We start from the raw sequence: 22,057 nt of genomic DNA on the forward strand, positions 1-22,057 counted from the left end.
ACTGCATGTTACTTAATAATTCCCGAACAACAAGCTTTTCCACACCCACGAACCTCAAACCATTTCTACTGCTCGAAACATCACACTGCCTCCTAGCTGCTCTCCAAAAGCAGCTGAGACCTCCTTGGTCCCAACTAGTCTGCCAACTATCTGAAACACCGGATTCCTGCCCGAATGTTGTGTCAAAAGACTCACACACTCGCTCTCACGCAACTTTCGAAAGAATCCTCAAATGGCCATAACTGTCCAAACCACTCGGTCACCAATTCCAATGCTAAAAGAATGCTACCGGACCAACTGTAGTCTCATACCGCATCAGATCTCCAACAACCTATCCTTTCCTGATTCCAACCATCCTGTGGCCCCCTTACAGTCTTTCGAACTGACCCTCCCTAGTCTAAACCAACTAAAGAGATCCATGACCAATCATGGATTTACCACACCCCTACCATTACACAGGGACCGATGAATGCTACGGGCCACCCCACAGTCTTACAACACTCCCACACCAACTGCCAACCAGTAAATGCTGCGGGCCACCCCACAATCTTACAATACTTCTACACTAACTGCCAACCAAATCCTTACCGCTCACCCATTAATTCGAACACATCCATGGTCGACCACGCACTCGATCCCAACACTCAAGTTGAACTCGAGTCATGACTGAAACCCCACCTTGGTTTCCGCAAAGCCTGCTATCAAGCACCAAGAAAAACTTAGATGTTCCCGATATTAGCAAGGAGTGAAGTGATTAATAAATGTGTGATCTGTTTATTTCATTAGTATTGTAGTGTTTCATTATGGCTTTTGAATTTTGGATCACCCGAGTCGAATTATGATTGGTTTGTAAATTGCGATATATAAGACCATATTTCCTTTGGACAAAGACATCATTGCAAACCATGTCAAATAATGTTAATTCTTGTTGTATAAAGTTGGGGTGTTACATATGATATACTTTAAAATACACAACAATACTACATAATTTGTATCCATATCAAACCAATGATAGCCATTGTGAATGTGCATCCAGGAAGAAAGCCATTTTATATAGTTTACAATACACAATAATACTACACAATTTGTACCCTTATTAAAACAATGAGAACTATTGTCAATTTACTTCTAGGAAGCAATCCATTCTATGATATAGTTTACAATACACAACAATATTACACAATTTGTACCCTTATGAAAACATGGAGAGCCATTGTGAATATTTTTATAGGAACAAGGCCATTTTATTATATAGTTTACAATACACAACAATGTTACACAATTTGTACCCTTATTAAAACAATGTGAACCATTGTGAAGGTACTTCCAGGAACAAAGCCCATTTATTATATAGTTTACAATACACGATAACAATACACAACTTGTACCCTTATTAAAGCAATGAGAGCCATTGTGAAAGTACATTCGGGAACAAAGCCATTATTAAGTCCAAGTTCAAGAAAGACTATTATAAATGTTCATTTGTTGTGCAGTAAGTTGGTAACCACCGGAAAATTTGGTGCTATATCAATAGGAACCTGTAAATTCATCAAATGGGTACACATAAAAAAGGAATTCAAGCTATTAACTTAATTATATATATATATATATATATATATATATATATATATATAATGATAGTATCAATAGAAAGTGCATAACCTAAAAAACCCCAAGAAACCCTAGAAATATATATATATATATATATATATATATATATATATATATATATATATATATATATATACTTTGCTATATCTAAGTTTTTTTTGACTTTACAAACCTAAAAATCACAACTTTTTATTCAAAATCACTGAAAAAAATTATTAAAAAAAATTCAATTTTTTTTCCAACAAATTGGTATTAAAAGATGCGATATTTAGGTTTGTAATATCAAAATAAAAAAAATAGATACCTCAAAGTATTGTTTTCTATGTATTTTATTGATTTCTAGGTTTTTAGGGTTTCCAAAATTTATACATTTTTTGCTGATGTTTCCCATATATATATATATCTATATATATATATATATATATATATATATATATATATATATATATATATATCTTAATAAGCATTTAGCCCAAAATGCTGAATTTTAAGAGGTACAATACTTTATGCAATTTATACAATAAATTTATGCACTAAACTGTATTATAGAAAATTAAGGAAGTAAATCGGTCAAAATTAGACTTAGTATTCCCTATTTTAAGCAAATAGAATCGGTCTACAGTTGAAGTCTATATAGCATATCATATCTCTTCTCCACCACTGACACACTCTAAACTATCTCCCTTATGAACGAATTCTGGAACTCCGTTCACCCTCCTCCATGACCACCTTCACCACTGTCTCACTTCATCTCACGATGGTCCACCATCCCATCTCTTTAAAATCCAGTCAAACCAACAACACCTTCACTTTAATCTCTCATCTCCTGTCCCACTTGCCCACTTCCTCGATCGTAAGCATCGTCGCCTGCCGGCTTCACCATCTTCTCTATTGTCCACCCACTTCACTAGATCTGTCAACACAAATAACCTTAAAACCTTATATTCTCCACCTTTCTTGGTCTCTCTATCATCCACCACTACCACCTAAAAGTTATGAAGGCAGATCCGTCGAGTCCAGGTACGATCACACCATCAAAGCCATCGCATCCCTCAATGTTTCTAATTTGTTTCTTATGTTATTTCTTTTTTGCTTCAGTGAAAAAAAGAATGGAGCCTCTTCATAACGAAAACATTAAAAAAGTTTCAGCCCCAAATTTGTTTACTCTTTAAAATTGATGATTGATTTGGTGCTTTCAGGGTAATTTCTGAATTGATCCCTTCTTCCACTATCTCCATTCCAATGTCTACTTCTCTCATTCTTAAATGGCGACCACTAACGCGTAGTGTCGTCTCCACCGCCGCTAAACCGTTATTGTCTCCACCACCGACATGGTCGTCACAACCAAAAAGATATGGTGGTACTGTCCTTCATCTGCCATAGGAAACTCTTACCATGTATTGTTTTTGCTAATGTTTGTCAAGCTTCATTAATCTATTGGCTAATACATCTGATTTTTTATTTGTGTTGATACATTCTGTGTTTTTGCCTATGATGTTCTACAGCTCACCACCGATGTTCATAACCCCATGGAATAAATAAGTATATCATGTTACTGAATAACTTTTTGAAATTTGTTTCTCTGTATATATGTTATACACACACTGAAAACATAGCTTGTAATGAAATTACTCATTGAGAAGTTACTCAATGTTTGTTTTAACATCAAATGGGATTTCTTACATGAAAATGAAGGTATATTTATTAAATTATGACTATATTATTTGTAAATTTGTTTTTTAATTTGATCATGAATGGATGGAGAACATATTAGAACCAACCTCATACAAAAGACAATGTAACTATATCTGTGGTATTTTCTCACTAACAAGCCCTAATTCTGTACACGTTTGATTTTTAGTTCCTCTCTCATTGTTGCTGATTTGGATGATCAATGATTATCATTTACAAAGGACCTTGGTTCATATGCCACAATTGAAGTCTCAAAAAACGTCAGGTAAGCTCCTTCTTTCTTGAACTTCTCTCTGTCTAATCCAAGGTAAAGTTATTCTCAATGTTCCAGTCCGGTACTCATAAAATTAGTCCGGTACTCATAAAATCTTATATATTACAACCTTTCAAGTCTTTACCATCTTGAAGATATGAATGTTTTGTTTGGTTTGTTACATGTTTTGTTTAATTTTTATGATTTTTTCTTGTGTTTGTTCTATTATTTAGTTTTTTCTGTTCACTTTATAAGTGTTGGTTTTGGTTTATTTCAGATCTGGTGAAAATCTAATGCACAACTCTTAAAGCATGAACAGGTATATGGTGAGAAAGATTGTGGTTTCTCTTTTGCGAGTTTATATATATATATATATATATATATATATATATATATATATATATATATATATATATAGAGAGAGAGAGAGAGAGAGAGAGAGAGAATAACAGAGACATTATTATCTTTATATGGATTTGATAAAGCCAAACCGACATTAGCACCATGTTTTCAATAGGTCCTTCAGTTTAGTGTTTCACAAACATTAGTGCTCTTGAAACTATTTGGAATTTGCAAACGTGTAGCTGATTTGTGTGTAATATTTGCCCCTGTTTCAGTTTAATGTTTCACGAGCATCACACCAGGAGCAACCAAGTAAGGGTGAAATGGTCCAAGTGTTTGAAACTTGCCAAAACATTAACCATGATTCTATAACCCCCAAACAGCTATGTGATCTCCATCAAAAACCACCAACACCACACCAGAAGCAATAAACCGGGGGTAAAATGGTCCAAGTTTTGGAAACTTGACAAAACAAGAGCCATGAGTCCATAAACCCCAAATAGCTTTGTGAAGATGTGTACAAAAACTATATCAACAAAATGACAATCTCACCCTCAGGTGCTCTGCTACATCCTCTTGATCCACACTACAATTTATTTTCTTCTTTTCATCCATTACATAAGTGGGTTCTCTCTGTTTTTTCAGACAAGAAAAGCATAAGAAAAGAAACAATAGCTTTAAAACTTTGCCTTTCCATAACAAAGTCAAGTCGACTTACAAGTAGAGGACTCATAATTGTTTAAAAGTAAGGCCATTTATTATCCTAACAAAGTCAACTCACAATTATAGATTTCTACTATCTTTTATGTAGTTTAATGATTCTTTGACTGAGTCTCAGTCATAGTAACCTGTTACATACATGACTTTATAGGCACAATGACTACTCTTTATTCTTCTATCTTTTCGAAAAAACTACCTACGTATAGTATCTCACTTATAATTTGGTATATGGTTTTTAAAAATAGTAAAATACAAATGTCTAAATCAAGTTTCTACAACCATCACCCTCTCTCTTGCGTCTAACCTTGAACTGTCATTGTAAAACACCACCTAGGGTCTTCAACTACCCGCTTCCCTTATTTTCTCCACCATCAGCCATTATCTTTAACCACCTTTACTCACCCTTGCTTTTTGTGTAGTAACTCACACACACACGAAAATACAATGGGGGATCAAGCTTGGATCTTAGATAGAAAGACAAATATAGGGACCAATATTTTTAGTTGACTCAAATCTTGATATGAAATATCTCAACAAGTCAAGTTTTTTGTACCTTTGATTTTACATCTACTGACCTCTAAAAATGTTTTGAATGTTTGTTTTATACTAATTTTGGTAGGAAATTCATAAGTTTTTGTTTTGATTCAAAGGAAAAAGGTATAAATAAGTGAGATCTATTTCTATTTCTATATACGCTATATCTAATTGCATGTTATTTACATATGTATGTAATAAATAGTGTTGGTTTGTGGGTTTACAGGTCATGGTCCTTTACTTCAGAAGGATTTGGTAAGACCTTTTTCAAATTTGAGTTTAAATAGCCTTCAATTCTAAAATAATGGTGTTTTTAAACAAAGTTGCTATAATTGCCTAGAGATTCGACAAAATATATGTTGCTACATGTGCTAATGAACCCTAAAGATGTAATGGTTGCTTGCCACATCTTTTTATTAATGATTTGTAACAGAGGCTTAAACATTTTGTCAGAAATTTGATTTTTACTAAAATTTAGTTATTTGTGTTGTTATATTTATGTGATTTTTTAATATATATATATATATATATATATATATATATATATATATATATATATATATATATGGCTATTTTTAGTGGTGTGACACAAAAACTAATGTCATTACTAAATTGTTGTTGAGTTTTACAATTGATTGTTTAACCGGAATAATTTAAAACATACCAATTTGATTTTAATTATTGTTATAATTCCAATAACTTTATTGTTATTTAAATAATCATTTCAGATAATATCTAAATTTATGCATCAGATTAACAAGTTAAATAATTAAAAAACTTAAAATACTTTGTTATGATAAAATATATAATTTTTGTAAAAAGCTTGCATAAAAAATATTTGATATATATTAATGGGTTTGTTCACCTAAAAATGAAAAAAAGTACAATGTTATAAATGGATAGATTTTTTCGGGTACTTCGACAACACTTTGAGTATTAGCTAATTATTAGTGAAACCTGATGAAAAATTCAAAGGTAGTGATGTTTATAAATCAAATGTAGTGTATAAAAACATATTGCACGATTAATAATGTAAAATCTTTCATGTGTTCGTGTATATTTGTAAACAATAAACTAATTAATGAAAAACTATTTGCACCAGTCGCTAGGCGCGGGTAAACGGCTAGTATATATATATATATATATATATATATATATATATATATATATATATATATATATATATATATATATATATATATATATATATATATATATGAAAGTCACTTTTACCTCAACATTTGTCAGTTTTTCTAAAGCAGAGGCTTTGTCATTTGACTTCTAAAGCAGAGGCTTTGTCATTTGACCATATTTTTCCAGGAGCTTTTGTGCAGAATCTTTGTCCCCTTTGGCCTGTATTGTAAGTATTTCCCTACTTAAGCTCTCAACCGCACCTTCAATCTATGGCAACACATGAAACAAAATATTAAAATGTAAATTCATATTATGATTACAAAAAGGAAATCTATTGAAAAGCTCATATATACTGGCTTATAACCGATTTAGTCCTTATCTTTTTTTAGACAATTTGGTCCCAAAAACTGACAATTGTATTTATTTTGACCGTTTTACCCGGTAATTAGTCATCAATAGAATATAATGAACTTTTCGCAAATTAATCCATGACTATAAGGTTTTTTTTCATAATATATTATTTTTAATTTTTTTAATATTATCTCATTATATTAGTATATTTTTTTGTATTGTATTGTCTTATATTAATCTTATTATATTTTCTTTGTCTGATAGATTATATACATTATGAAAATAACTTTTTTCTTCTAAAAATAATCATTTTTATAATATTTTGTCTAACAAATTTTATTATTTTACATTGATCTTATGATATTTTGTTTGACTAATAGAGAATATTTGTTATGAAAAAAAAAGTCTTTTGAAAGTAACCATTTTTATAATATTTTTGTCTAACAATTTTGTATCTTATATTAATCTTATGGTAATATCTATTATGAAATATATTTTTTTCTTTTTAAAAGTAACCGTATTTATAATATTTCTATATATCGTTATTTTACATTAATCTTATAGAATTGGCTATTTTTTAGAAGAAAAAAACTATTTTCTTAATAGATATTCTCTGTCAAAGAAAATACTTTAAGTTTAATGTAAAATAATACAATAAGTTTATTTTTTTAAGAGAAAAAAATTTCATAATAGATATTATCTTTCTGACAAAGAAAATACTATAAGTTTAATGTAAAATAATACAATACGTTAGACAAAAATATTATACAAACACTTTTTTTTAGAAGAAAAAACTATTTTCATAATAGATATTATATGTTAGACAAAGAAAAATACCATAAGATTAATGTAAGATAATACAATTTGTTAGACAAAAAAATATATACTAAGATAATGTTAAAAGTATATAGATTTTTTTCAAAAAAATCCTTATACTTTTGGATTTATTTGTGAAAAAGTCTTAATATTATGCGGTGACCGGTTTAATGGGTAAAAGGGTCAAAATGAATGCAGTTGTCGTTTTTTGTGACTTAATTGAGTAAAATAAAAAGATAAGGATTAAATCGATTATAAGATCAAGATTTTTCAATAGATTTTCCTTAAAAAAAAACAAAGTTTAAGGAAGCATACATTTTCAAAGTCAACAGAGAATGTCTCATCAGGATGCAAAACATAAGCTCCTTTCTCAAGTAGCCAGTTAAACTGTAGTGCTTGTCCTTTACTGATATACATGTATAATAATCCATTACTCTAAATATAAATACAACATGACACACACACATATATATATATATATATATATATATATATATATATATATTTATATTTATATATATATGAAAAGTTTATAAAACTAGTGATTAGTTGAGTTACCTATGAACTTCCTCTAACCCGAAACGTGCTGTTCGAAAGCAACTAGCAAGGAAAGATACATAGATTGATTTTACAAGGCTCTTTGGAAGCAAGTCCTGGTCAACCCCATTGGAAAAAAGTCAAAACATGAAGAGGATATGACAACTATACCCATACCAACTAACCTTTGAAATAAGGAAATTAAGGGCCCACAGGCCGACAATGTCTGCTTTAGCTTCTTCAAGAGTCGTATGAAGTTCTTGTAGCTCCTGTTTCATCGTATAAACTGTTTATGAATTTCTTAAACAGTTTAATGGAATGAACCAATCCATTCCCGATTCCATCATTAACCAAACACTACGTAAATATAGAAAATCAGAGAAACTAACCAATCTCACGGTAGACTTTTCACCACTAGGAAGTGTTATTGTATGTGGTCCAATACCATGACAACATTCATGACAAATCGTGTGAGTGAAAAAAGAGTCAAAGTTAACCAGCTCCCGTTGTTCCTCTATAATAATCAAGTCAGTTATAGGCTGAAGAATTAGATTGAACCTGCTTATAAAAAAAAGTTTGGGTATCAGATCATTTTTTCAACTTATCTTTCAATACTTCTACAATTAATCATAAAAACGTATATTCGAGATATCATATATATATATATATATATATATATATATATATATATATATATATATATATAATCATGGATTGTTCACTTTACTTTGCTTCAGAAACATTCTTCAACATGACCATTGATGTACCACGATCTTTTACAATACGCTCGTCATTCGGAAGATTAAAGGCTTGAATTTGTGGGCCCTTCACGTCCTGCATTAACATATATAAGAGATTATCAAAATGTCATAATTTAACAAAATACTTTCACAAAACACATATATGTATAAGTGGAACTATACATGCTTTCTAGGGCTCTATAGTTATGATGAGGGCATTCACATCATTTGTGCCATTAATTAACTTACCCCTGAATTATAAACAAGTTGGATGATGCGAATAGGTGCAAATGTCACATCTTCTGATTTGTACATGTCATCCATTGGAAGATTTTTCTTCAAGTCCTACACACACATTAATTGATTTAATGAATAAAAGTACCACTAACAAAGTTGAAAAATAACTAACGATTATCCTTTCAGCAACCCTTGAGTTGGCCCATATCACCCCTGCCTTTGGGACTTTTAAATATATTTTTTTTAAAAACAAAGTAATATTGATCATTAGTAAATCCAACATTGTACCTATAAATGATCCCCAAAGAGTTGAAGTTGAGCAGTTGCTTTATCATCCCGAATTCCAATAAATGCCTCAAACGCTGCCTAAAGAAAAAAACTCAGAAAAATCTCAGTCATGAATTTTTATTTTATTTTTTTCTTTAACTTTTACAATGAAATCATTGTGAACAATTCAAAAAAGAATAAAAACAATACCTTGTATCCAAATAGTACGTCTTCATAAGTCTCATATGGTCCAATAGTAACGTCCAACTTAGAATCCTTAAGAAGATGAGAAAAACAAAAAACAATTACAACCATATTTAAAAGAAGAAAAGCAACACAAATTACAAAATTTTGATGTATAATGAAGTAAATTGTGCACTGACCAGTTCCATCCAAGCTATATCAGAGTCATAATAGTCATTTGAGAGGAAAGCTTTAGCCTTGCTATGTAAAAATCTCTTCAAACTGGAAAAATGTGAATTAACTTAATACGTATGAATTAATAGATATTATAAGATTTAATAAAATGTATACCTAGGTGAAGTGGTTAAATCCCCTGCTTTATTCAATAATTCAGCAGCCTTTTCCAAAAATGTAGAATATTCTTGAGAGATTGGGATGATATGGAGATCACTTGTGGGATTGGAATGAGTGTCACTATGCCTTCGAATAACACTGAAAAAGCCTGTTGCATCTTTCTTTTCATTATCCGAGAGCCCTTTCATCCACAATTCAAATTCCTTACCAAGATTAAGAAAGTGTTAAATGCAAGTAATAACAATGTACTTTAATTTTTTATTATTATACCAATATCATCTAAATACAAAGAAATGTTCATTTGATGGGTAATTATTCAAAGTGTAATGTCTAAATAAGAAATATTTTAAAAGTATGATACCTTTATAAGAAAAAAAATTAAGTACAATGCTAAAATAGAAAGAAATGAAGTCAGGGTGCTAAAATATACAAACCACGAGATATATCAATATACTTTCATTTACTTTTTTTTATTATAGGCTTATAGCATCCTGCTTTCTTTTCTTCCTTCTACAACATTATACTTTGAAGATTCTACATAGTTATAGCAATGTCAATTACATACAAAGTAATGTTGATTACTATGAATAGGATAGATTTTAATGCCATAATAACAAATAAATTGAAAGTAGAATGTTACAATAGACAAAATGCAAGAAAAAGCAATGTACTTTCATTTATTAGTCTATTATATAGCATTATACTCTCACTCCTTCCTATTACAATATTTTACTTTGAAAAAGCTACCCAGTTATAGTAATGACATCAAAATACAAAGCAATTTTCACTGCCATAATTTGCTAAAATTTTGGTATATTTTCACAGTGTAATATCCTAATAAAAAATAATTTGAAAGTAAAATGTATTAATAAGAAAAAAAACAAAAAATAGAAAGCTAAAGTAGAATGTACACAAAATTTCTTAATGTACTTTCATTTATTTGTTTATTATATCATCCTACTTTCATTTGCACCTGTTATAGTATTGTACTTTAAAAATTAACCAAGTATAAAAATTTCATCATAACAGAAAATAATTTTCATTCGGATAGATTTTTCAAAATTAAATACCCCTGATAAGAAAGAGTTTGAAAGTACAATGCAATAATTAGAAATATTTTTCAACGTATAATGCCTTAATAAAAAATTCTCTTAAAGTACAATGGTAACATAGAAAGAAATTACCATTTTATCCATGTCTGGAGGGTAAAAGTTGGCACCAGGTGGTTTCAACATGGGAAATGCAACTTTGTATTCAACACCTTTCCAGCCAACCACCTTCCTTGTTGCTTCCGGAAACAATTTCATAGCCGAGTCTGCAGTCGTTACAAAAGCTTCATTTTCATCCAGAGTAGACCTGTCAAATAAAATCAACTCAACTTTGATAGCACTTTACATTTTCTGAAATCACATTCATATAATACATTAGATATACTCGAGTTCACATATATAAGAAATAGTTTTTTTTTTCAATTAAATGACAGTTTTTACAAAGTCGTGGATTTACTATATAAAAAGATCTAGTAGTAGAGACAAATTACAATACTTATATGACCAGAATCTTACCATGGACTCTTATTTATCAAATAATACTTCCATTTTAACATGTCAAACTCAGATAATTGACTCTGCTGGTTTAACCATTCCCTTAAGGACGCATTGCTGTACCAAACCTGATCAAAAGGGAATCTACTAATTTGTTATTATCCAAACTAGCATGTGAAATAAAGTGGTTACGTGTTTATAAATCAATATGTATCAATAAATATGCAGAAGTTCATAAAATAGACCTGGTTATAGAATATATCATCTATTATTCTTCCGGCTTGAATGAGTAAAACCATAACTTCCTTGTCCTCCTCGGTCAACTGCCATGCAATAATTTAATCAAATTCCTAATTCAAGTTGTAATTAACAACGAAATAAATAAAAAAAAGAAAAAGAAAAACAACCTCTACATCAAGTGAGACAGGAGCATAACGGTTTAGCTTCTTTTGCAGAGTCAAAATCTTTTCTACCACATTGTCTTGGTACCTATCAGGATATCCAGTTAATGCTTCAACTCAATATTATGATACATGATATGTGAATTATGATTTCAAGATTATTTATGTATGCATATAAGAGTGCTTCTACGCATGCATAAATATGTACCTTTTGGTAATTATGTCAAAAAGTTGACCATATTGTCCATCCAAATTGTAGGGTACATATGCAGGGTGTCCTTTAACAAGTAGGTGCTTGTACTCTTCAACTGAGATATATTTAACAGCTAAGACTTTAGATCCCTATAAGAAAAAAGAAATTATATATTTAATGAACTGTTGTAAAATGAGCACCTGAGATTTACAAGTTTAGAACTCTAGGGCATGTCCCATTTTTTGATGGATGCTACCATTTTCTACTTTGGTATACTTGGAGAAAACATTACCTGAAGAGTAAAAGCTTCCATTGGAATTGGGGCTAATGTTGTCACAAGATAAACATCATTAAATTCTTTATCCATGAACCTCCCACGGTATGTAACACTACAACCGAATTCAAAGACAATAATATCACTTCAATAACAAGTACTAATCTTAAAAAATGTTCATTATGAAAATTTATTATTATCCAAGATTCCATGCATTGCAAAAGGTTTCTATTTTCACTTTTGGTGACCTACGTATACATAAAAACAACATGCTAATTACATAGAAGGTGTACCGTTCTTCCATAAAATCAAATAGCAATTCAAAGGCATCATCCGGGAGGTTTACACCAAGCTCTTCTAGAAGCCCTCTCCTACAATCATACGCCCATTTCAAGTCATATAACCATAATTTCCAAGTGTAAAATAAACTTTTGACGTATATAGCATAGACCTTTATGCATAAAGTGTTGGCTTAAGATGTCTAAGGTCCTAACTAAATTGGTATAACGTTGATAAATAAAAGTAAAGTCCTTTTTGGGTTGCCCTCATAACCAATAAATTGCATAGTTGAGCAGAGAAGAGGTTCCATAATCTTCCTCCTATGGACGTTTTTATGAAGCCTGAAAAGATTTCTCGAATCCCCCATTTAGATAATCAAGGAACTAGATAACTGCCTTATTTGAGATAATATTATTTTATGTTCAAATTATAGTTTCTAGATGTCTCCTAATCAACTATAAATAGGCCCTTATGCCTTGGAATTTTCGGCTAATATATCCCTCCATGGTAGATCCGAAAATTCATCCTCTCTCCTCTCTCTTCGAATCTTTCTAGGGTTCTTGTGTTGTGGGTGTGACCCAATAGATGCTCACACATAATTGGAGCTTGTTTTCAAAGAGACTTGTGGATTAATCTTATTAGAATCAAAGATTTGTTTGCAATAACAAATCAGAGGCATGTAATTCTTTTGAGAATTTCGATTTACACGGGGGTTTAGATTTTGTTGTTCAATAGTATATTGCTTCAATAGTGTTATGGCATGGATCAAAATAGGTTGCATGTACGCATCCTTAAGAGTATAAGGATTTTCTCGCATTATTACATGTAAAACGCATCATAAAGATTTCCATTCAAGTTAGTTCATAGATGGTTGATATGTGCATAATTAGCCATATGTTTAGTATAGATTTTTATTAATTTTTAGCTAATTATTTGCATAATATGGACAAAAGGTACTTAATAAGGTCTAAATTATATTTTCAGTCCAGAAGACATGCTTGGAAGCAAAAAGGAAGAAGGAGAAGCAATTAGAAGCTGGAGAATGAAGATAGAAGAGAAAACCTGGAGATACTCGGCGAGTCCACGAAGCTACTCGGCGAGTTCCGAAGAATGTTCGCGAAGTAATGTCCAGAATCCTTACCGCACACGGATTTAACAAAGGTACTCGGCGAGTTGGAGAGCTACTCGCCGAGTTGCCCCTGTTTTGAGATAAGTATAAATAAAGGATCTTATTCCGAATTGGGGGACTTTTGCTGGCTTTTTGGGAGGATAACCTGCGATTGAAGAAACCCTTGGAGACCTGAAGAACCCTAATCTTTGATCTTTTGAAGACTCAAGGCGAATTAGGTTAAATTTTCCACTTAATCTTAGAAGTGAATCATGTTTAGATTAACTAAATTCGTTTTTGAGCTTGTTCTTACTGTAATCATGAGCTGAATTTTCATAGTTTCTGTTTAGGAAAAACCAAGTTACTCCTATGGTTTGATTTATACTTTTATTGATTGGTTATTGGTGATTTTATTAAATTAAGTTTGTTAAAGAACCTTATGCATTAACCATAACTATTATCTGTTAATTGGAAGACAATTAGGCTGCATGAACATCTCTTAATTGTTAACCTCATATGATTTATGTGAACACTTCATTATATGCCTAGGATTAGTGAATATAAAACTAGGATTAACTAGAGAATGGGTAAATTAATGTGTGAGCTTGTTTGAGAAACCAACAAACAAGAGGTTAGTTGAATTACTAATTTGATTAACCAATTACAAATCTTATTTAATCCAAATAATTGAACTAGGGAGTTAATTAGTTTAAACAATTGGCCACTGCTTGAATTGATTAATTTTCTAAGGGTTAATAATAGTGAATGCGAATTTAACCACTATAGTTGGTAACCAATAACAATTAATTTATCACTTTATCATAAAATTAACCATAGGAGTGAATTGGTTGGACCTAAACAGAAACCCTTTATTAAATTTGGTGAATTTTTTACTTGTTTTAGTTGATTAGTTAATTACTTATTAGGTGGTGTGTTTAAGTTTCTAGTCTTGTAAAACTAGAGAAAAACCCTTTACTTTTATTATTTGTTTAGTTAAAATTAGTTATTAGTTTAATCTCCGTTCCCTGAGTTCGACACCGTACTTATCCAACTATACCACTAAAAGACAGGTTCACTGCCTTTGTGTGCTAAATCTATATTTTTAAAGTAGGAATAAAACCAGTGCATTTTACACACATCAAGTTTTTGGCGCCGTTGCCGGGGAACGGTTCAAAAATTAAATATAATTCCTAGTTTTATCGATCCTTTGTGTAAGTTTATCTTACAGAAAGTTATTTTTTCAGTAATTCAGTAAGTAGGTTAAGTTTTAGTTTTTATTAGTTTTTAATCGTTTTTATTTAATTTTATTTATTTTTGAGTTTTAGACAGTCTACTCGCCGAGTGCACTCGACCCTACTCGGCGAGTACCCTGCTGTTTGACAATTTAATTTTTATTTTTGTTCAGTTTCATTTTTTGTTCTTTTTACGCGTTTTTCTTGTTTTGTTGCAGGATTTTCATGACCAGAGGATCCAACACTCCACTGGTTCCCCCTTTTGAAGACCCGGAATCCGCGTTGAGGAAAAACAAAGGCAAAGACGTTGAAAGCTCGAATACACCTAAGAAGTCGCCTTTGTCTGGCTTGAAGACGGTTTTTGGGAAGAAGAAGAGCAGCAAATCAGGAGCATCCAACGCCTCTTTAGCAAGCGAAGACCCAATCAGAGAGGATACCGAGTACGAAACCGAAGAAGAAGAAGACCCTACATTCGGGCACGTTTCCGATTCCGACGACGAATTAGCTATCCCTATGGCTAACATCGATGAAGTCCCCATGGGGGAATGGAAGAAGAGGATACGCGATGATATCGGGCCGGGACTTATGCAACCCGCAATTCCCGCAACTGCCACTTTTGAGCTTAAGGGTCACATCCTTGCTCTACTCAAAGAGATCCCCTTCCACGGAAAAGACCACGAAGATGCTTACAAACACTTGGATGAAGTCAATGATGTAGCTGACTATTTTAATGTTCCAAACGTGCCTCGCGAAACTCAGCTACTTCGCATGCTTCCGGTTACATTGAAGGGTGCTGCAAAGGATTGGCTCAAGTCACTCCCCCCGGATCCATCACTACATGGGCCAAGATGAAAGAAGAGTTTATTGATCAATTTTGCCCACCCTCCAATATATCTAAGTTAAAGAAAGCCATAGCCAACTTTGAACAACAAGCTGGAGAGTCACTTTATGAAGCTTGGGAGAGGTACAAGAGTTTGCTAAGGAATTGCCCACATCATGACCTTAATAGTCAACAAGAAGTCTCCATTTTTTATGATGGAGTAAATGTTACAACAAGGCAATTACTTGACTCGCAAGGTCCACTAACAAAGAAGGCACCCCCGGTGATAAAGCAACTAATTGAAGAATTCTCTAAGCATTCTAGAGAATACCACAACCCAAGGAATGATGTGACAAGGGGATCAACTTATGCAGCTTTGGAAGATTTGTCAGCAGTTATGGCTTTGTTGAAAACCATGGATAGGAGGATGGATAAAATGGATCAAACGATACATGCTATTCGGGTGGGTTGTGAGAATTGCCATGGACCTCATCTTACTAGAGATTGTGACTTGGACGAGAACGAGAATAAGAAGGTGAAAGTATGCTACTCAAGTGGTGACCGATATGATGAAGATTGGCGAAAACCCAAGAAAGAATGGCTTCCTTATGATGAGTACAAGAAGGCTAAGGAGGAGAAATATAAACAAAAAGGAAGAGGTTTTTACCAAAAGGAGGAGCCGGTGCAAGAAAGAAAACCAAGTTTGGAGGAGATGCTTACCAAGTTTGTAGCTGCTTCAGAAAAGAGACACAATGACCATGATGCTGCAATACAAGAGACAAGAACAATGCTTAGGAATTAGCAAGCATCTATCCACAACATTGAGATACAGCTGGGGCAACTTGCTCAACAAATCAATCAAAGATCACCGGGAGAACTCCCTAATAAAACCGAAAACAACCCACGAGGCGCACATATAAATATTGTGACAACTAGAAGTGGGAAGATAATTACCCCCCTATCGCCTATTCAGAATGAAGAGCCCAAGCAGTCACAAAAGGAGGATACAGAAAAACCGAGCCAAAGTCAAAATCTACTGGACACAGACCCTACTCGCCGAGTCCAGAATATGGACTCGTCGAGTCCACTGCCTAATCAGAAAAGTCAGATTCCTGCAAAGCCATTTCAGCCTCCATTGCCATATCCAGCCAGAGCTAAGAAAGAAAAGAATGAAGAAGACTTCCAGAAGTTTCTAGAACACATAAAGGCTCTTCAAATCAACATACCATTCATAGAAGCGGTTGCCCAAATGCCAAAATACGTCAAGTTTCTCAAAGAGCTTCTAACTAATAGAAGGAAGATGGAAGAAGTGAGTGAAGTAGTTCTTAATGAGAATTGCTCAACTGCCATGTTGAACAAGCTACCGAAGAAGAAGGGGGACCGGGAAGTTTAACCTTACCTTGTCAATTTGGAAACTTGGCCACCATATATGCACTAGCTGATTCGGGGGCAAGTGTAAACCTCATGCCTTATTCATTTTTCAAGAAGTTAGATCTCCCCGAGCCTAGACCCATTCGCATGGCAATCCACTTAGCAAACAAAACGGTTACATTCCCACGAGGAATTTGTGAAGATCTTTTGGTAAAGGTGGATAAATTCGTGTTCCCAGCGGATTTTATAATTTTGGACATGGAAGCGGATCCTCAAGTCCCGATCATCCTTGGAAGACCTTTCCTTAACACCGCAAGCGCTATAGTGGACATGCGAGATTCAAAACTTACTATACGGGTGGGAGATGAATCAGTCACTTTCGGGGTTGATCAAGCCATGAAGCATGCAAGGAACAGTGATGACACGACATTTTCAATTGATATGTTGGATGAATTAATGGAGGAATGGAACAATGAAGAACCAAACAAGTCCACCATCGCCTTTGATGAAGAACTTGATGCTGAAAAAGACCTACTGGAAATAGAGAAACTGCTGGAAGAAGCTGATTATAATGAATTAATAAAGACCACTGAACAGCCGACTCGCCGAGTAGACACGACCTACTCGCCGAGTCCATTTGAAGAATCCCGAGATATCGTGAATTCTGCCCAGGACTCGACGAGTCCCCTCACTGTTCAGCATGCAGAACACAAAAACTGAGCTGAAGGCACTACCAGATCACTTGGAGTATTCATTTACGTTCGTTTATATCCGATCGTTTATGTTAGGTTATTTAAGTACTACTTTGATGTACATTTGTTTAGGTTCATTTATGTTTGTTTATATACTTATAGTTTTTTAAAAGTAAATTACAACATGATGGCATGACATATATTTTTTTTGGAAATGTATATATATGCACATCTAAATATGCATGCATGCAGATTTACGACTTCTATGTTTTTATGTGTTCAAATTACGATTCTCTTAAACGTTAGTGTTAGAGTCTCATATATTGTTGTGTTGGTTTTGAAAATTGTTGAAAAAAGCATAAATATTTATGCATATATATATATATATATATATATATATATATATATATATATATATATATATATATATATATATATATATATATATATATATATATATATATATATATATATTTAAAGCTTTTGACAAATTGGCATCATATTTTGTCATTTTTTGATAATGGAAAATCTTCTTTTGCGATAATGGAGCATCTTCTTTCATCTTTGTAAAAGTTGTTTGTTTTCGTGTAATAATTTAGCATCTTATCTCTGCAGAAGATTTGATAATATTTTTGATAATTGATGTACTCACACAGTGTATAAATTTGATAACAGTTGAATAAATACTAACACAATTTGATATATATACACATTCCAAAAAAATCATCAAATATTTTTTTTAGCCTAGATATTACTTAGACGTACCATTTGAAAACTAATGATAGTTTTTTTTTCTGATAAATGATAAATAAATTAGGTTCTCGAGTTCTCACAAACTTTTAAGTTTTTAAAATAACTTATCTCTCTCTCTCTCTCTCTTCATATATATATATATATATATATATATATATATATATATAGAGAGAGAGAGAGAGAGAGAGAGAGAGAGAAAGAAAGAAGATGGTTCAAATAAAAACTGTAAATAAAATGAGAATGTGAGAATATATATACATTTTTATGTCATTATTCCTCAATAAATATATGAATAAGCACATATTAATATTCACATTAAAACTAGTAAATTACTACATATATAAATTTTATAGTAGAATAATAACATAAAAATGAATATATAAATACATTTATGTTATTATTCACATTATAATTGCTCCAACAGTACACATATTAAATTCAAAGCAGAAAAATAACACCTTATAATTTTATTTAGCATTGATCATTGAAAATATGTATTGCAACAAACACCGTCACACGCATCAAAGTATTGAGGCTATTTGAGAAAAATATTTAGTAAAATACGATGGTTTTACGATTTACCATTATGACGAATTACAGACTTTTGGATTATTTACGAACTTAATCTAGGACGATAAACCGATGAGTGTTTAGGTTTACATTTATTTGTATATTAAGTTTCTATATTTACTAGGACTCTAGGAGTTAATAATAATAATGTAGGATAACTTTGACATATAATGGTTCTGGACACCCATGTGAGTTTCATGAACTTTGAATAACTGAGATATATGATGCTTTACAAGTTGTTTCGGGTACGGATCCGAATTTTGTGCATGTTAGTGTGTGAAACTATTTCATTGTTACACGTGTGGATACCGAAATCTGATTATGCAAGATACATGCTTGGAACACCAAGTCATGTTATGTTTTGGACGCCGAATTCAGTTAATGTCGATTAAGAGTGATTGTTCACTATAACTACTGTACACCGTGATGTATATACATTACTTTCATATCATGACTATGAATGTTTTTTTTTTTTTTTTTTTTTTTTTTTTTTTTTTTTTTTGTCTATATGTATTACATGTTTTACAGTTTATTATAATATGTTTAAAGAAAATCATGATCTCGCAAAGCTTTGGTTAATAGTATATGTATGGACTCGTATCGTGGGATAAGAAATATAAAATACCTCTAAGGATGAGTTATAAAAGAAATCATTGATGTATTTTAATGTGATCAATTAATTAGTTTTAGTTTTAAGACTTCCGTTGTATTAAATTTAAGAATTATGTAGTTTATGTAAATTATAACGATTATTATATGTAATAGTCACGAACTAGAAATAGGGTGTCAGTCACAATGTCACATATAATGGATACTTATAATAGCACACGTAAAAAAAGGTTGCAGTAGCATTTGGTAATCTACCTCGCAGTGATAAGGGGCGTATCTCCCGCAGATACATGACCTGCACTAGAGATATCCCATAATCCAGACGATGAATGCTGGTGATCCACACGTTTTTGTAGAAGTAGTTGTTGTGTACTTTCAGCAAAAATCCATACATGAACACCTCGGTGATAATCCCCATGTTTGTGGATGACGCTTCTGTACAATGTTTGATCATTGAATAAATATCCCATGAAACTTCATATCAAACAGTTTATATTATAAAGTGTTTAAGAACTGGAAACCTACCCAAAAAAAGTTAAGTAAATAAGAAATATAACTGTGCCGGACAGTGTTGAAAAAAATAATGTCAAACGTATGAGTTATAAAATTTAAACTTGATATATATGGAGTATTTTACAGATTCATCGTCGTTGTCTGTCATGAAGAACATGTCTAACGTTCTTATAGTCTGTAATCCAAACCCCAGCATACAACTATTAAAGTTGAGAATCATTCCCTTTTCTCAGTTTCTTATTAACGAGTAACGAAACCCGAACCAAAATGTTTAGCTCACGATAGAAAACTGTGATCACGTCATGCTAGCTATTTTGACATGCATGGGGTTACTTTCAAAAACGAAAAACTGATCAAAAGATTATTAATTTAGCAACAAATCTGACCTGGGTTTTGAAATACCAGTTTTCAGACCGGCTTTAGTGCAGATGTTAAAGCGTCCTTCTTCATGTAGCTCATCGCGATCGCCCATTGTTTTACTTTGCTTTGCTTTGTTTATTGTGTGCTTAATTTCAATACGATTAACCTGAATTTATAGGCAATGTAATGCACCCTCAATTTCCAACTATACCCCTAATATCAGTCATCAAATTTTTATTTGAACCTCTCCAATATGTAATGAACTTTCCATTTTTAATTTCGTTTTTTTATTAGTATTATTTTTGACTTTAACGTTTTAATATATTAACTTTATCTTCTTAGAATATATGAATGAAATAACTATTTTTGAAAATTAAATTGTTTAAAACACAAGACAAAACAACATAAATGGTCCCTGTTTTTTACCAAAAGTCACAAACTTAGTCCTTGCTAATTTCTTTTGACGAACATGATCTCTGATCTTTGTGGTTTCCAAAACTTGTGTGAATGGTCATTTTTGCTAGCACTGTTAATTTTTGTTTGTCATTGTGAGAGTGACTTGGTCATTTCATGTAATAGGGACTGAGTTTGTGACAATAAGTAAACCATATGGACCATTTATGTAATTTTGTTAATATTTTATGTTAATGAGTCTATGGCTTTTCCACAATTTAGACCTTTCACTTCTAACTTTGTAAAATGTTATTTTCACCCCTTCAACTTCTAAACCTTTGTGTTTATCGTCCGAAATATATATAGTTTGATTTTCCAAAATAAATTTCGTTCGTTGACCTAAAAAATATATTTTTATGTGTTTGTTTTTATATATTTGTCGGTATAAATTAAAGGTGGTCAACGTTTCGACGTAAATTTAAAACTTCCTTATTTTTTTTAAAAAACGTAGTATTTATTTTTTATGCACGCGTCAGTTTAAATTCGAGTTTGTCTACATTTTGACGTAATTTTTTTTATGTTTTCGTGCTTAATTTTATGTACATTTCCTACGCATGAGTCGGATCGCATATAATATCTTTCGTTTTATAAAAACGTATTATATTCAAGTTTATCTATGTTTCTATATAATTTTTTTTTACGTTTTTGTATGCTTAATTTTATATATGTTTCCTACGTATGAATCGCGTCACATATAATAAATTTTGTTTATTAAATAAAAAGACTAATTTTTTACGTGTTTATGTTATGCATGTGTTGTTATAAATTCAAGTTGGTAACATTTCGACGTATTCAACGTAAATTTAGAACTTTCATTCGGTATTATTATTTTTAAATACTTACTTATTTTTTTTACACACGTTGCGGTTTAAATTTGTAACGTCCTAAAAAAATTCCAATAAAATTTTTTGTTTTAAACCATCAAATCATATAATCAATTGTTCCAAACAAAACAATTTAAAATGTATTTTCAAACATCAGAGTATATCAAAAGTAATCAATGCGGAAAAAGTCATCAGGGGATGTGGTGTAGTCAAGTCGGACCCTTCCCTTTGAAATTGGAAGTACCTGAAAATGTTTAAACCACAAAACCGTAAGCATAAAACTTAGTGAG

General features: G+C 31.8%; 1 non-coding gene and 1 pseudogene across 2 annotated transcripts; both read right to left on the reverse strand.

The window, feature by feature from the left end:
• Positions 1–1,086: 1,086 nt before the first annotated feature.
• On the reverse strand, positions 1,087–20,620 carry LOC145137536 (nudix hydrolase 3-like; annotated as a pseudogene). The gene is made up of 21 exons (XR_013721106.1): positions 20,517–20,620; positions 19,873–20,052; positions 12,477–12,554; positions 12,202–12,298; positions 11,925–12,058; positions 11,723–11,804; positions 11,561–11,638; positions 11,337–11,443; positions 10,956–11,127; positions 9,769–9,974; positions 9,618–9,699; positions 9,445–9,510; positions 9,256–9,333; positions 8,980–9,075; positions 8,718–8,824; positions 8,380–8,548; positions 8,176–8,259; positions 8,012–8,106; positions 7,769–7,859; positions 6,386–6,553; positions 1,087–1,538 (listed from the first exon to the last, which is right to left on the reverse strand). The product of XR_013721106.1 is annotated as a nudix hydrolase 3-like (transcript).
• Positions 15,699–15,805, reverse strand: LOC145141680 (small nucleolar RNA R71). Its single transcript, XR_013722875.1, has one exon. It is a non-coding gene; the product is annotated as a small nucleolar RNA R71 (small nucleolar RNA).
• Positions 20,621–22,057: the final 1,437 nt, after the last annotated feature.

This window comes from Lactuca virosa, chromosome 9, assembly GCF_052849685.1.
Source record: "Lactuca virosa cultivar CGN04683 chromosome 9, Lactuca_virosa_CGN04683_v6, whole genome shotgun sequence".
Classification (NCBI taxonomy): domain Eukaryota; kingdom Viridiplantae; phylum Streptophyta; class Magnoliopsida; order Asterales; family Asteraceae; genus Lactuca; species Lactuca virosa.